The 14,624-nt window shown below is 37.9% G+C and overlaps 1 pseudogene; it reads right to left on the bottom strand.

Annotated features, from left to right (window-relative positions):
- Nucleotides 1-7,420: 7,420 nt before the first annotated feature.
- LOC108708998 lies at nucleotides 7,421-12,776 on the bottom strand (annotated as a pseudogene).
- Nucleotides 12,777-14,624: the final 1,848 nt, after the last annotated feature.

The following is a 14,624-nucleotide window of genomic DNA, read 5'->3' on the forward strand; positions in this document are numbered from 1 at the left end:
TCACTAAATTCGAGTGAAGGATTCGAAGTAAAAAAACTTTGAATTTCGAAGTATTTTTTGGGCTACTTCGACCATCGAATGGGCTACTTCGACCTTCGACTACGACTACGACTTCGAATCGAAGGATTCGAACTAAAAATCGTTCGACTATTCGACCATTCGATAGTCGAAGTACTGTCTCTTTAAAAAAAACTTCGACCCCCTAGTTCGGCAGCTAAAAGCTACCGAAGTCAATGTTAGCCTATGGGGAAGGTCCCCATAGGCTTTTCTAAGTTTTTTTGATCGAAGGATATTCCTTCGATTGTTGGATTAAAATCCTTCGAATCGTTCGATTCGAAGGATTTAATCGTTCGATCGAATGAATAATCCTTCAATCGTACGATCGCAGTATTTGCGCTAAATCCTTCGACTTCGATATTTGAAGTCAAAGGATTTCAATTCCTAGTTGAATATCGAGGGTTAATTAACCCTCGATATTCGACCCTTAGTGAATCAGCCCCAGAGAGTTGTATACCCCATGGGGTAAATTTATCAAAGAGTGAAGTTCCGCCACTAGAGTGAAATTCCGCAGCTCTCAATTCATTTCTATGGGATTTTGAAAGGCGTATTTATCAATGGTTGAAAGTGAAAGTTCACCCTTTGATAAATACACCTATAAAAATCCCATAGAAATTAATGGAGAGTGGCGGAATTTCACTCTAGTGGCGGTACTTCACTATTAACTTCACTCTTTGATAAATATACCCCCATGTGTTACAGAATATAAGGGGTTAAATTCAGTTTGTCTTGTTACAACCCTTAGTTGCACTAATCCCTGGCCTCTTCTTGACAGTCAGCAACTACGGAGCACTCGGAGTGGTGTGTTAAAATCATTAAACTTTAATGGTCCATATTAAAAGATGATAACAGCGCAACAGCATACATGATATCAGATCATACGCTTAACGCGTTTCATGGCTTGTCGCCACTTCATCAGAAGCGTTCTTGACAGTACATGTGCTATACCAAAAAAGAGTCTGTACTTGTTTGATGCAAAAAAGAAGGGTGTTCCCAAGATTTATTGAAGGTGCAATTACATTTACATGTGAGACTAGTTCAGCCTTTCCTCAAGTAATGTCAAATATATTCAGTACTATTATCTACCTGGCCACTAGATGGCAGTACGTTGGTTACGTATAAATTTGGTTACCCTTTCTATGGCTTGAGAAAGGATTGAACTAGTCCCAAAATGTTTGAGCCCCCCAATAAATCTTGGCAACACCCCACTTTTCTTTTTTGCATCAAACAGGTACAGACTCCTTTTGTTTTTTGGCTTAGAGGACTAGTGCCATTTTATCTGTGCAATCAAACACCTTTCAATATGAGAGAGCTGCTTGGTTCAGACATACAGCTCAGAAAGGATATTAGAACAAAGAGATGAAAAGTATCCTAATCCTGAGGGGAGGGGTAAAGAAAGCAATGGATAAATTAGGGGTGTGACCTAAGGGAGATGGGTAGTTTTGGGAAGCAAAGGATGAAGAAGCAACTGGCACTATGGGGCAAATTCACTAACATTCGTAGTTTCGCCAGGCACAACTTCGCCGCACTTCGCCGCACTTCGCCAGGCGTAGTTTCGCCAGCGCTCCGCAAATTCACTAAAATACGAAGTTGCGCACAGGGGTAGCGTAAGTTGCGCTAGCGTTGATTCGCTAAGTGAAGCGAAGTTACGCTAGCGAAGGCTAATTTGCATACGGCGCCAAATTCAAATTTCAATGGAGGAATACGTATCAGCACTACAAATGCCTAGAAAACCTTCAAATCATCAAATAAAAATTTTATTTTGCTCTACACATGTGCCCACTGTCTAGGTAAGTTGCCATGAGTCAGGAAATGTAGGGGGGAAGGAGGGGAGCCCCAAAAAATTTTTCGATCTTTTTCAGCCTATCACCCATAATGTAGAAAACACGGCAGCGTTTTTTGGGACTTCGAAAAAATTTTGACTTTTTTTGAAACAATCCCTATCTACTCTATTGCGCTTCGCCAGGTCTGAGGTGGCGAAGGAAGTCTAGCGTAAAAGGTAGCGTTCAGTACACTGCGCGCGTTAGTGAATTTGCGTAGTTACGTCGCTAGCGAAACTTCGCCAGGCGTAAGGGTTACGAAGTAACACTAGCGAACTACGCCAGCGTTCGTTAGTGAATTTGCGCAGTAACGAAAATGACAAACGCTAGCAAAGTAACGCTAGCGTTCAGCGCTTCGGCACTTAGTGAATTTGCCCCTATGAGTCTTAACTGTTATTGGAATTTTAAACCATCCTCAGAAAAAGAAACCATATTCCACTACTGAAGGGAGGCCAGAGTACATACAAGTAAATAACCCCATGTAAGTTTGACTTCAACTTTTAGCAGGGGCTTTTAATTGCTAGCTCTGGTAAAGTACATAGCCGACAAATACAAGAGGTCCTCTGCACTCAACCCCTTAACAATATTTTTAAGACATTTTGTTTGTCCATATATTGCAATATATTTAAGCTGGCCAACTACGTCAAAGTCCTCTTTGATGTAGTTGGCCAATTTTGTGGTCACAGCCTCATTGCGACCCACGCTTAATGTTTTTAAAAGTTAGTGGTGAGCACAACTTTCCCTTGTTTGTTACATAAGTACATGTATATAAAGAAACAAATAAGCCTCTCGTAAGTTGAGGAAACCTAGGATGTCATCTTTGATTTTCTCAATGACTTTAATGATTTGAATGTCTGCCCACAAGAGATTTTTCATCTTTTTGTTGCATAGCATATTTGTGTTAACCGCCTGTATTGTTGGCAAAATTGGGGCATTCCAACAAGCAAATCAAATGTAAATGGCAGAATTTTTAAGAATAAGACATATGTGAATTATAATACTAAACGAGTGACATAGTTCTTGGCATGCTTCAATAAAATGCCTCGGGTAAGTTATACAAATCATGTAATCAAATGGAAATGCCTGCCAATGCATTTTAGCACAAATACACAAACTGAATAACATGGCCATAGCAATTTACATTGTGGGTAATGGCAAGGCAATTTGGGAATTTTGTTGCCGATGATTTAAAGGAGCTGCAAAACGTTCCATCTGTCATTGCCCTTCAGTCACTGTAGTCACTGGGGCTCATTTATCAACACTGGGCATATTTGCCCATGGGCAGTAACCCATGGCAACCAATCAGATTGCTGCATTCATTGTTATACTTGCAGCTGGTTTCAAAAAGTTAGTCACTGATTGGTTGATATAGGTAACTGCCCATGGGCTAATTTGCCCAGTGTTGATAAATGAGCCCCAGTGTGGCTTTATACGCAGTCCAACAAGCTATTGTCTCAGTCTGGAAGGTAAAAAGCTGGCACTATTGTGGCCAACCTTTAGACGTATCAGGAAACCCGATCGCTAATAAATCACTTACAGTCAGTCGTAGCATTGAGAGGCATTGTTTCAGATAAACCAGACCCTTTGTGTTACTCACTGTCAATAGTCAGTGTGAATATTTCCAGATGACACACTGTAAATAATAGGCATCTTGGGCACATATGTGGCAGCTGGTGAAGTTGTTTCCTTCATTTATATTTTTAGAAAACCTAATCTCATTAAAATAAGGTAAAACTAACAACCAATATGACAATATCCTTGGACGAATGGTTTATCATTATTCTAGCTGGCACTCGTAATGTTTCCAGGCACGTTTCTGGCCAGTGCTTTATTCAAAAGTTATTTTTTAGCTGATCTAGAAACCAGACATAGCATGGCAATAAACCAGAAGCCATTTTTATAGTTATTTCTCTATTTACGTTTTTCTTGTACACATAACATTATTTTCTAATTAAGTTCAATAAATAGGGCTTATGTTCAACGTCCAAATTGAAGGGGCTTTCACCCAAAAAACACTTTTATTCCCACAGTGAAAGAGAATGTAATTATAAAGAATGTTCTAATTACACATATTCAGTGGTTTAAAAGTCATGTGTCAATGTAATTGTTATTAGTCTGGCTGTTTCCATTCTCAGCACTGCTTGTTCTGACTCCTTACCTTGAGGTAAAAAGTCAGTCCCAGAGTAGAGAAATCGCTAAACAAACACTGCTTTCAGCTGTAATTACATTGACACTTTTGTGGCCAGTACCATAAGGGCTTTAGCACACGGACAGATTCTACTAATCGCCTCTTCTTCGGGGGAAACGCCAGCGCAATGGCACTCGCGGCGCATCGACTTCCGAAGTCACCGGAAGTTGCCTCACGAGGAAACTTTGGGCGACCTCAGAAATCGAAGCACCGCGAGTGCATTGCCGCAGGCGATTTTACATTTTAGCAGGCGGAAGGCAGGGAGAAGGCAGTTCAAGGATATTGTCGCCCTGAAGAAGAGGCGATTAGTCGCCAGACGACTTAATCTCCCCGAATCTGCCTGTGTGCTAAAGCCCGAAAACTCATTCCTGTGTTTTATTGTACAAAAGGCAATACATCTGAACTTAAAATAACTTCAAAACTATGGGAAGTTTGCTAATAAAGGAGAACCAAAGCCATAAATAAAAGGTCGTAGTCATAAAGAGACTTCCCTTCCCATTTCATTTTCATGAAATGTTGAGGAAAAAGCAGAGAAGGTGTAATACGTGGTTAAATCCAGATCTGGATCAACTTCATTGTAATTACTGATTTCTTGCAGCAACCTATTCCCCGTTCGCTTTATTGCATATTTATAAACCTGTTTATATTTTCTCTGCCTAAAATTGAATAAGGTTAGAAATAATATTTTTTATATATTGAACTCATTGAACCAGCCTAAATGTTCAGCATCTATACCAGATCTATATAATTTTCACCGGGATTTCCCATCTTGGATTTTGCTAGGAGTGTCTCCAACACGCACATGCTCAGTGGGCTCTGAGAAGCTAAGCTTAGGGGTCATCGTAAATTACCAAGCAGTAAATTAGGTTTGCCTGTAATATAAGATGATGCTACCCACAGGACTGATTATTAAATTCCAATGCTTATTGTGCTGGTTTCTGTGCTGCCCTATACCAATAATTATTTACTAATCAGATCTTACCTGCAAAAGGGATGGTGTAGAGGCCAAAAATATAATGTGCAACATTTCTACCCTACTTCTTTAGTTAAGCTTTAGTTCTCCTTTAATAAAGTTGTGCAAGAAACAGCAATCCTCTTGCAAAAAAAAAACAACAATTTTTTTGTATGATAAGAATTTACTTGCCTGCTACATTCTTCCCAATAACTAAAAGGGTTCTGCCATAATTATAATGGCATAAAAGGACTGATTATAACATGGCCTTTCCTAGTTCTCATACTGTACCATTACTAAACCATGTGTCAAACATTGACAGGGCGCTGGTTATTAAGGTGGCCACCTTTCCATACTGTATTTATAAAAACATCAATTTTTCAGCACTGGCAAATGGTCTCTGTCAACCATGTATGTCCTGGATGGCTAGCAAATATGGGGAAATTGTGGGATGACAAAGGCTTTTGTTAACATGAAATTGAGTTATTTGCAAAATGGGACATATCATGAGCTGCAATGCAGGTTTTGTTTGGAAAAAAAAATAGTGCCTAAAAACACATTTGTGAACCCCTATGATATATGGAGAAGTTATGAGTATTCAGTGCAGACTGCAGAGGAATGACTGGGCCCAGTGAAATTGTTCTGCATGACAAAGCATGCTTCAACAACTAAATCACTGCCTAGTTCCTGGTATTCCTAGTAGCCTTGTAATGATACAAATGTCACACTGCAGTGCATATACAGTAGAGTATACATTGCACAACATGGCTGTTTGTATTAAAATCATTTCCTCATGCTTATTTACTGTATCTGCCATTCATATTATTTGAAAATAAGAATATTAACACAATAATGGCAGGTATAGGGTTTTGAATTTGGTACAGTACAGAGAGAAAGATATTTTACTGAAGCATCTGGCACAAACTGTCAGATTTACCAAAAAGTTATTATTCATTTAGATTGTAAGCTATATGGAGCAGGGACCTCCATCTTCTTGTCTCTTAGACACTTAGCTCTGGGGAATCTTAATGTAACTACATTTTGTATTTATTATTGAACTTTGTATTTATTTGTATCTATTGTAATGACTTTATATTTTTATCTATCGCTTGTTCTATTAAATTATTGTTCTGCTGTACAATGCTGCGTATACTAGTGCTATAAAAATACATACATTCATGTGGAATAAATATATGCACACGCTACTCAGATTGTAAGCTCTAGTGAGCAGAGCACTCACCTTATTGTCCTTTACAATATGCAATTTGTAATTGTGCATACATTCTGATGAAATGTTTGTCTATACAGGTATGGAACTTGTTATCCAGAATGCTCTGGACCTGGGGTTTTCCCCGATAATGGATCTTTCCGTAATTTTGATCGTCTATTAGAAAATCTTTAAATTAACCCAATAGGTTGGTTTTGCCACCAGGGCAAGGATTCATTATATGTTAGTTTGGATCAAGTACAAGGGACTGTTTTATTATTAAAGAGAAAAAGGAAATAATGTTTGGATTATTTGGATAAAATGGAGTCTATGGGAGACAGCTTTTCTGTAACATGGAGCTTTCTAGATAACGGATCCTATGGTATATGTAACTGTCTTGTATTTGTGATCCCTTACTCTGTAAAGCCCTGCAGGAGACAATGCTGCTCTATTAATAGTAATAATACAATAAAGGCAAAACAGAAAGAATATTTGCGCATGGTCCTTTATTACCATTTTACCAAGATAAGTAAAATAAACGGCACACATGGCAACGTGATTTTTCTGTGTTGATTGTGGTCTATTTACAAAGCCTGAAACAAGAAAACGTCAAGTTAATATTCAGAGATGAGTAGATTTGCTATTTTTATTCTTCTTTTCTTTCCATTCTATAAATAACACCAACCTATTACACAGTTCTTTATAGAGAATGCCTCTGCCTCTTTAGTACCTCTGGCACACAAGAGAGTCAGTTTATTATGAGCTCAGTAACCTACCAGTATGATTTATGAACTGCAGGAGGAAATCAGAGCACCCAGAGAAACCCACAAAAACACAGGGAGGAGAACCCAAACAATACTCCATTACTAAGAAATTGCAATGCCCACTGTGCCAATATACAATATCATTACAGCTGTAGAGTAAATCAGTGCTGACTCTTTCTTCTGATGTGGCGACACTCCACCTTGTGAGTGAATGTAAAGTTCAGCACATTCTAAGCAGGCAAAGCCTCATGAGAAATATGTGCTATTAATGTAATTAATGTAATGTATAGCCATAGTGTTTTTAAACATAAATGCAGAGTGAAATGCATCTGTCATATTTTGAAAACATGACAATAAATAATTGCATACTGTATATCAATTCAGTGTAATTACTGGAATGTGACAGAAGAAGACAATATTTAACTACAAAAACTATTCATTTTGGATATCCAATAGATGTAAAGAAATGTAGGCTGACACCCTGGTGAATACAGAAGGTTTCTGGACTATGTTGCATCCACTGGCAGAACCGAAACTGACAATTCCATGGACCTGATAGACTCCACTGACAGCGCAGTTTAGGGGGCCACCAGAATCTCCCTAGTATACAAGGTAACAATGTGTAGGTGATTGGAGGCACACATATAATGGTATAAAAATACAATAAAAAATAAATACTCATACAACAATACATGAATATACTATATATATTATATAAATACTAAATACTATATATTATGGTCCAGAAGCTCTTTACATATAATCTTCCTTTCTTCCAACAACCTCTTTTCTTGTACCCCAACACAGATAAGAGAAATGTACACAAGGAGCTCTGTATTTTCTTCCTGTCCATGGCATTATATAGAGGGCTCCAATGTATAATGTAGTGCAGTGCTCTGTCTTCCATCTGCTGTTTCCTAATTGTTGAACTTTATTTTTCCTTTAAGGTTGACATGGAGTGTAAAAGCTGTTACATGACAGAGAGTTCCAGTAACTATAATTAACTTACGTTGCAAGAGGAACAGATTCCAGCACCATCAGCACACACCATAGTGGTCTTCACAGTGCTGCCCCACCAGGAGCTGCTGGAGCAAGTTATAGAGGAGCCTGTTGCAGGATAGAGGCAAGAGCTCCTCCAGCTGCAGGAAACATAGCTAGATTAGTATTCTCAGTGATGTGAAAATAAAATGGATACTTTATGCTAGGCTTTCTAGAGGCTTGGTGTTAATGTTCGTGTTAAGAGCTTAGTGAAAACTATTACAGGGAGTCCTCGAGTTACATACATTTTGCTTTAATAAACCACCTGCCCCAATCCCCTCTGGTGTGTGTTGTCTACTCCAGAGCACAGAAAGGTAAAAATAAATATGCACAGAAAGGTAAAAAAAAATACTACATTAAGACAAATATCTGTCTTAAGCTGGCCATACATGGGCCGATTAAAGCTGACGACAGAACGATTTGGAAGATTATTGGCCTGTGCATAGGGCCCTCTGATGGAATTTCCCGATCGATATCTGTCCGAAAGTCGGCCAGATGTTGATAGGGCAAAGTTAAAAATCTCATTGGATTGTGGCCACATCTTTTCATTGATGCGGTCCCACGATCCAACCACCCGTATTGGCTACATTATGATCCAATTGGTGGGCTCTAGATCAGCCCGATATCGCCCACTTCAATGAGTGCATATTGGGGAGAGACCCCCAAACGAGCGGATCTCTACATGTACCTTAAGTTGTATTTAATAAGTAAAGGTATATGTTTCAACTTACATACAATTTCAACTTAAGAACAAACCTACAAACCCTAATTTGTACGTAAAATGCCTGCATTTTAAACTGGCATATGGTTCAATGACCATGGACAGCTGAGCTCTTAATTTACATTAAATTTACTAAAAGTTCTGCCTCAGACCAGAAACATTCATACAGTGGATTTTGAGTGTGTGCCACTGACCTGAAATGGTGTGTGTATGTAAAGTGTAGTGCCACTTTCTCAAAGCAGAAAAGAGATGTATTTATTATGACTTTCACCTTACTTTTTTTGGCCCATAGTGCTCAAACTACAGGGCAATTTATTCCTCCACCTCCTCAAATGCCAAAAGCTGGGGTGCATTGTAGAGGCCAGGGAAAAATAAACTTTGACCATCATCCTGGAGCAGAACTACATCTTTCAGCATCTCCATTTGCCATATCCCCTTCTACAAAAAGAAAATACTGATAAGTTCATTCACTTTAGGTTCCTCAGAGAATCTTCCTAAGTGTCTAGCAGTATTAAGCTCCCAGCCTGTAAAACCCTTCCTGAGAATACAACTTACTGCTGGTTCTTCCCCATCCTGTAACAATGCAGCCATAGTTGTGGGCCAGGATAGCACCATCAGCGGGCAGCTGGGCCAATTTCACAGAGGTGTTCAGGGTGGCACTGGAGGCCAGATGGAGGACTGCAATATCATACCTGCAAGAGAGAGAGACTTCATTTGATGGAACCAAGAAATGCCCTGTTTCCTCATTGGATTCCCTGTCTTTGCACATATGCAGCTTCGCAAAAACGAAGTGATCCCAAATAAACTTAAATTCGTCCCACGGCAGAGGTCTGACCTAAGTCAGTAAATTTCAATTAATTCTATGAAGAGAAAAAGAACCCCAATTGCCTCTCACTCGTTCAGCGGTTCCTCAATTATTAGAATACGAATAAGTGTTTTGTGATTGTCAAATGGCAACCACTGACTGATTAAAAAGTAAAGTGCTTAATTTTAACCAAATAAATTACATTAAAGTGCAAGTGCAATATAATTCATTCTATTAATTATAATATAACTTGAAGGTTAATAAATACCTAATTAATTACTTTCACACAAATTAAGAACCTTATGATACAATGTGTTATCTGGTACGTTAGGTTTGCATCCACAATCAATCTGATCAAAGAATTAATTAAAGTTAATAAAGTGCTTCAAGTGCTAATATGATTGCTGTTAGATGGCAATTACCATAAATTCATAATTGCTTCAAGGTTAATTTATTGTAAAGTGCTTAACAGTGCTAAGTAATTGATATTGATAAATAGGTAAAAATACAATAGTTGATATAGTGAGGACCACAATTAATGGGATAATTTGCTTTTAAAAAATACACATGATGCTCAGGTTAAAAAGTTTTAGCAAGAAAAGGAAATTAGAAGAGGTGGAGTTGTCCCAAAAACTACTACCTAATTGTTTGCTATCCCTGGGACACCACAAAGACAAAGGAGGCAGAGTATCCGGGACTGTGGTCTCGTATATTAATCTAAATCCTATTCTGAGAAGAGCTGAATAACCATAAAAACCACAAATCCACGGGCTCTTGTGAACGTTAGTAGTAGAGAAAAGAGAGATTACCGAGCACTGGTTGAAGTGAATATCTTCCCCACCCCTTCTATTCCGTTAACCCAATAGACTCAAATCCTTCTAAAATTAAGTTTAAAAGAGGAATCCAAACGCCGACGCGCGTTTCGCATTAATAGCTTTGTCAAGGCGTAGTAAGAGCGTACCCCCAGCGTCGGGTTTAAATCACTTCCTGAAGGTGCGTCACCGGAGGAACTATCGCGAGACTTAAACCCCATTCGCACTGGTCTGTGTATCTATCGCGAGGATTAGCTTCCATGGGTTGTCATGGATACCATGTAACGTTCATGTAGCGTTTGAAACAAAGAATCATACAGATACTGTTACAATTTGGTATATATATAATGAATCACTGATAACACAGCCAGTATTCTTAAGGCATCTGGGGAACTTATCTTCTTAAAATGAACCGATTATTTTTAACCTATTGGTCTTGAATGGATTGGACTTTTTTACTGTATATAAATTATTTTAAAATACCATATTTATTAGATATCAAATAAAAAACCATCCATTACTCGTTTTTTTCTATATATAAATATATCCTGATTAAAAAATAGGTAAAAATGAACATGTTTCTTTTGTTTGGAATAAATGAATGAATTATAAAAATTATTATATAAAATAGATTATATAAAACAGTGAATTATTTGCAGTGCAAACAGTGCAATAAACAATGCTCTGACTAGGCTGAGAACAAATGCCATTAGCTGAAATGAAAAGGTTCAACAGTGGAATGAACTTTATAGAGAGATAAAATTGCGGAGTTGCAAGCTAGGCTTCCCAAACAGCCTGTGCAACTAGAGAATTGAATGTGAAGGTCACTTTTGGTTGGATCTGTATGTAGTCAATTAAAATAATTTATGTTACTATAGATATCGCTGTGTTCCTTTCCTTTTCTTTGAAATTACTAAACTGAAACCAAAATGAATAGACTGTAATCTTGCAGGGCTCCATCCCAACTGTGTATTACCTAGCATTTATAAATAACTTACGGTATATTTATCTATTTTCCCTAATTTATAATAATTCACCACTGCATTATATTTAACTATAAATCTTGTAAAGATTATATTTGTGGTGCTATGTAAATAAATATATACATAGAATAATGTAAGTATTAAGGCAGGCCTAAAGTTGTAAAGAGGATGCAGTTGTTAGAACTAGAGAATACCATATCCATCTGGCCAAATATCCTGCTAGTGACATATATGGGACATCCAGTACTTGCCTGGTGAGTATATATATATATATATATATATATATATATATATATATATATATATATATATATAAGGAAAACTGAGCATAGCATTCATAAGGTCTTTAAAAAGTAAAAAGTGACTCTACCTGGAAAAGGAACACTTGCATACAGTATAAATGTAATGGAAGAACCTTAGGATATTTAAGGAAAACCTGCTAGTAACTTTGCTGTGGTTACTGAGGAATCATTCCAAACCCAGAGATGATCTGGCAAATAAGTGCACCCAGTATATGGAGTAATTGTATTCTACCACCTGCTTATTGAGAAAAGCCAAATATGGGTATGAGATCCATTATCTGGAAACCCGTCATCCAGAAAGCCGAATTATGGATAAGACTCCATTTTATCCAAACAATCCAAATTTTTAAAAATGATTTCCTTTTTCTCTGTAATAATAAAACAGTCCCTTGCACTTGATCCAAAATAAGATGTAATTAATCCTTTTTGGAAGCAATATCAGCCTATTGGGTTTATTTATTGTTTACATGATATTTGAGTAGACTAAATATATAAAGATCCAAATTGTGGAAAGATCCATTATCAAGAAAACCCCAGGTCCCAATCGTTCTGGGTAACAGGTCCCATAACTGTAATACAACTACACAATGTTATTTTTTCCTTTTTCATGGAACTGCACAGTGTAAATTAGGGTTATGATTAGAATAAGATTATTACAGAACTGCCATGGCCAAGCGTTCTTAGCAGCATTAGTTCCTCCTACCACACGTGCACTGTCCTCTATGTAACTGTCGTCTACATCACAACGTCCTTTTAGGAAAAAGGGAAAACTGTTTGTGAAATGTTCTCTTCTGACTGTTATAGTGGAACGTCACTTCTACCAGTTCCACACAACCAGTTGGTCAATAGGATAATGGAGCTAGCCATTGGGATACCGATTGAACCATCCTGGATTAGAGCGGCTATACATGCTCACATATGTTTTTGTTTAAACAGTGGAACTTATGCTCCTGCAAGTTTTACTGGAAGTAGTAGTATTAGTAGGGTCAGTAGTAGTAGAAGTAGTAGTAACATTGTCTAAAAAGTGTAAATAACGTCTCATGTGCATCCCGGATAGATGATGAAGTGTGAGCAGATAACTGCTTACCACAAAGGACCAGGGCAGCAAGTAGCAGTAGTCGGAACATCTTGAGTTTGTTTCCAGAAAGGTATCTGCTCATACATGTCCCTGTTTTATACGCCAGTGTTTAAGATTATTTTATCAAGTGGTGTGAATATTTCCAAGTGTTAAAGTTGCAACAGGTGGAAGTGAAGATATTTTTATGCTTAACTCAAGGACCAGCACCTACTTCTGTAAGTTTAAGTTAATAAGATTTAAAGAGACATTATTGCACCACTTTAGGATAATATTCTGTTGCTTGCTCAATCAATAACTGCTAATAAACATACTCTTAGGGTTGAACTCCACTAACATTTTGCGGATGGTGCTGCGACGATAAAACGCAGGTAACAAGTCGGATGTAGTTAGATGTGTCCAAATATGATGGAACTGATAGAAAAATCTCAGGTATAAACTACACATGACTGTTGGATGAAGACGCAGCATGCGACAGTCGTGTCGGATGGAATGCGTTTTATTGCGGCGACACCATCCGTAAAAAATTTTCGCGGAGTTCAGCCCTATATGGAAAAAAGTTCATACTTGACAAATGTCGACATTGTTATACATTTTTCCACACCCTTTGATGGAAAATTGCTTATAAGTTATTTTCCCTTTGCATTTGTTTTATAACAATATTAAGAAGTGAACCCTTTTTTATATTATCCCTACCTACCTATTACGCTTTTACTGGCTCAGCTTCTGGTTTCCCCTCTCACCACGTCACAGGGTAAGAACTTAACTAAAGCCAATGTATTGATGCTATACAATCGAACTTACACTGTTGATCCAGGAAATGTAGGCTGATACCCTGGTGAATACAGATGGTGTTCGGCTTTTGTTACATCCGCTGGCAGATCCAAAACAGACTACACCATGAACTTGATAGACTCCATTGACAGCACAGTTTAGGGGGCCACCAGAATCTCCCTATTATACAAAGGAACAGTGAGTAGGTGGGGAAAGCACTCCAAAAAAGTGGTAAAATGTATATAAAAATATATATTTCCAAACCATGGGACGACAATTATAGTTTTTATAAAACAAAACAAACCTCCATAGTGCTGTGTTCTGTGCCTTGGATGTGAAGTCATATATAGAGTTTGCACTGCATCACAAGTAGGCACAAGTGTAAGGTGTTTGGTATGCATCAATAAGCTTGTAGTTTAGTAAAAAACGCTAACACTTAGGGGCAGATTCACTAAGGGTTGAATTTCAAAGTTAAAAATACTTCGAAATTCGATCCTCGAATTGAAATCCTTCGACTTCGAATATCGAAGTCGAAGGATTTAGCGCTAACGTTCGTTCGATCGATCGAAGGATTTTTCGTTCGATCGAACGATTAAATCCTTCGAATCGAACGATTCGAAGGATTTTAATCCAACGATCGAAGGAAAATCCTTCGATCAAAAAAAGGTTAGCAAACCTATGGGGACCTTCCCCATAGGCTAACATTGACTTCGGTAGGTTTTATCTGCCGAAGTAGGGGGTCGAAGTTTTTTTTAAAGGGAAAGTACTTCGACTATCGAATGGTCGAATAGTCGAACGATTTTTCGTTCGATTCGTTCGATTTCGTTCGTATTCGAACGAATTTAACCAATTCGATGGTGAAGTACCTAAAAAATACTTTGAAATTCGAATTTTTTTCATTCGAATCCTTCACTCGAGCTTAGTGAATCGGCCCCTTAAAGTAGAGCTAAAGTCTGAAAAACGACGGCTAAATATATTACTATTGTTCTACCAGTCTAGAGCACTAATGATCCATAAATTCAATGATATCCCTATCCACAGATGAGACCAACTTTACATGGCAGTAGCAATGCACATGCTCAGTGCCTGGTTGCTACTGAGACGCTTAGGGGTTTCAGTGAGGATC

The sequence above is a fragment of the Xenopus laevis genome, chromosome 2S (assembly GCF_017654675.1).
Source record: "Xenopus laevis strain J_2021 chromosome 2S, Xenopus_laevis_v10.1, whole genome shotgun sequence".
Taxonomy (NCBI): domain Eukaryota; kingdom Metazoa; phylum Chordata; class Amphibia; order Anura; family Pipidae; genus Xenopus; species Xenopus laevis.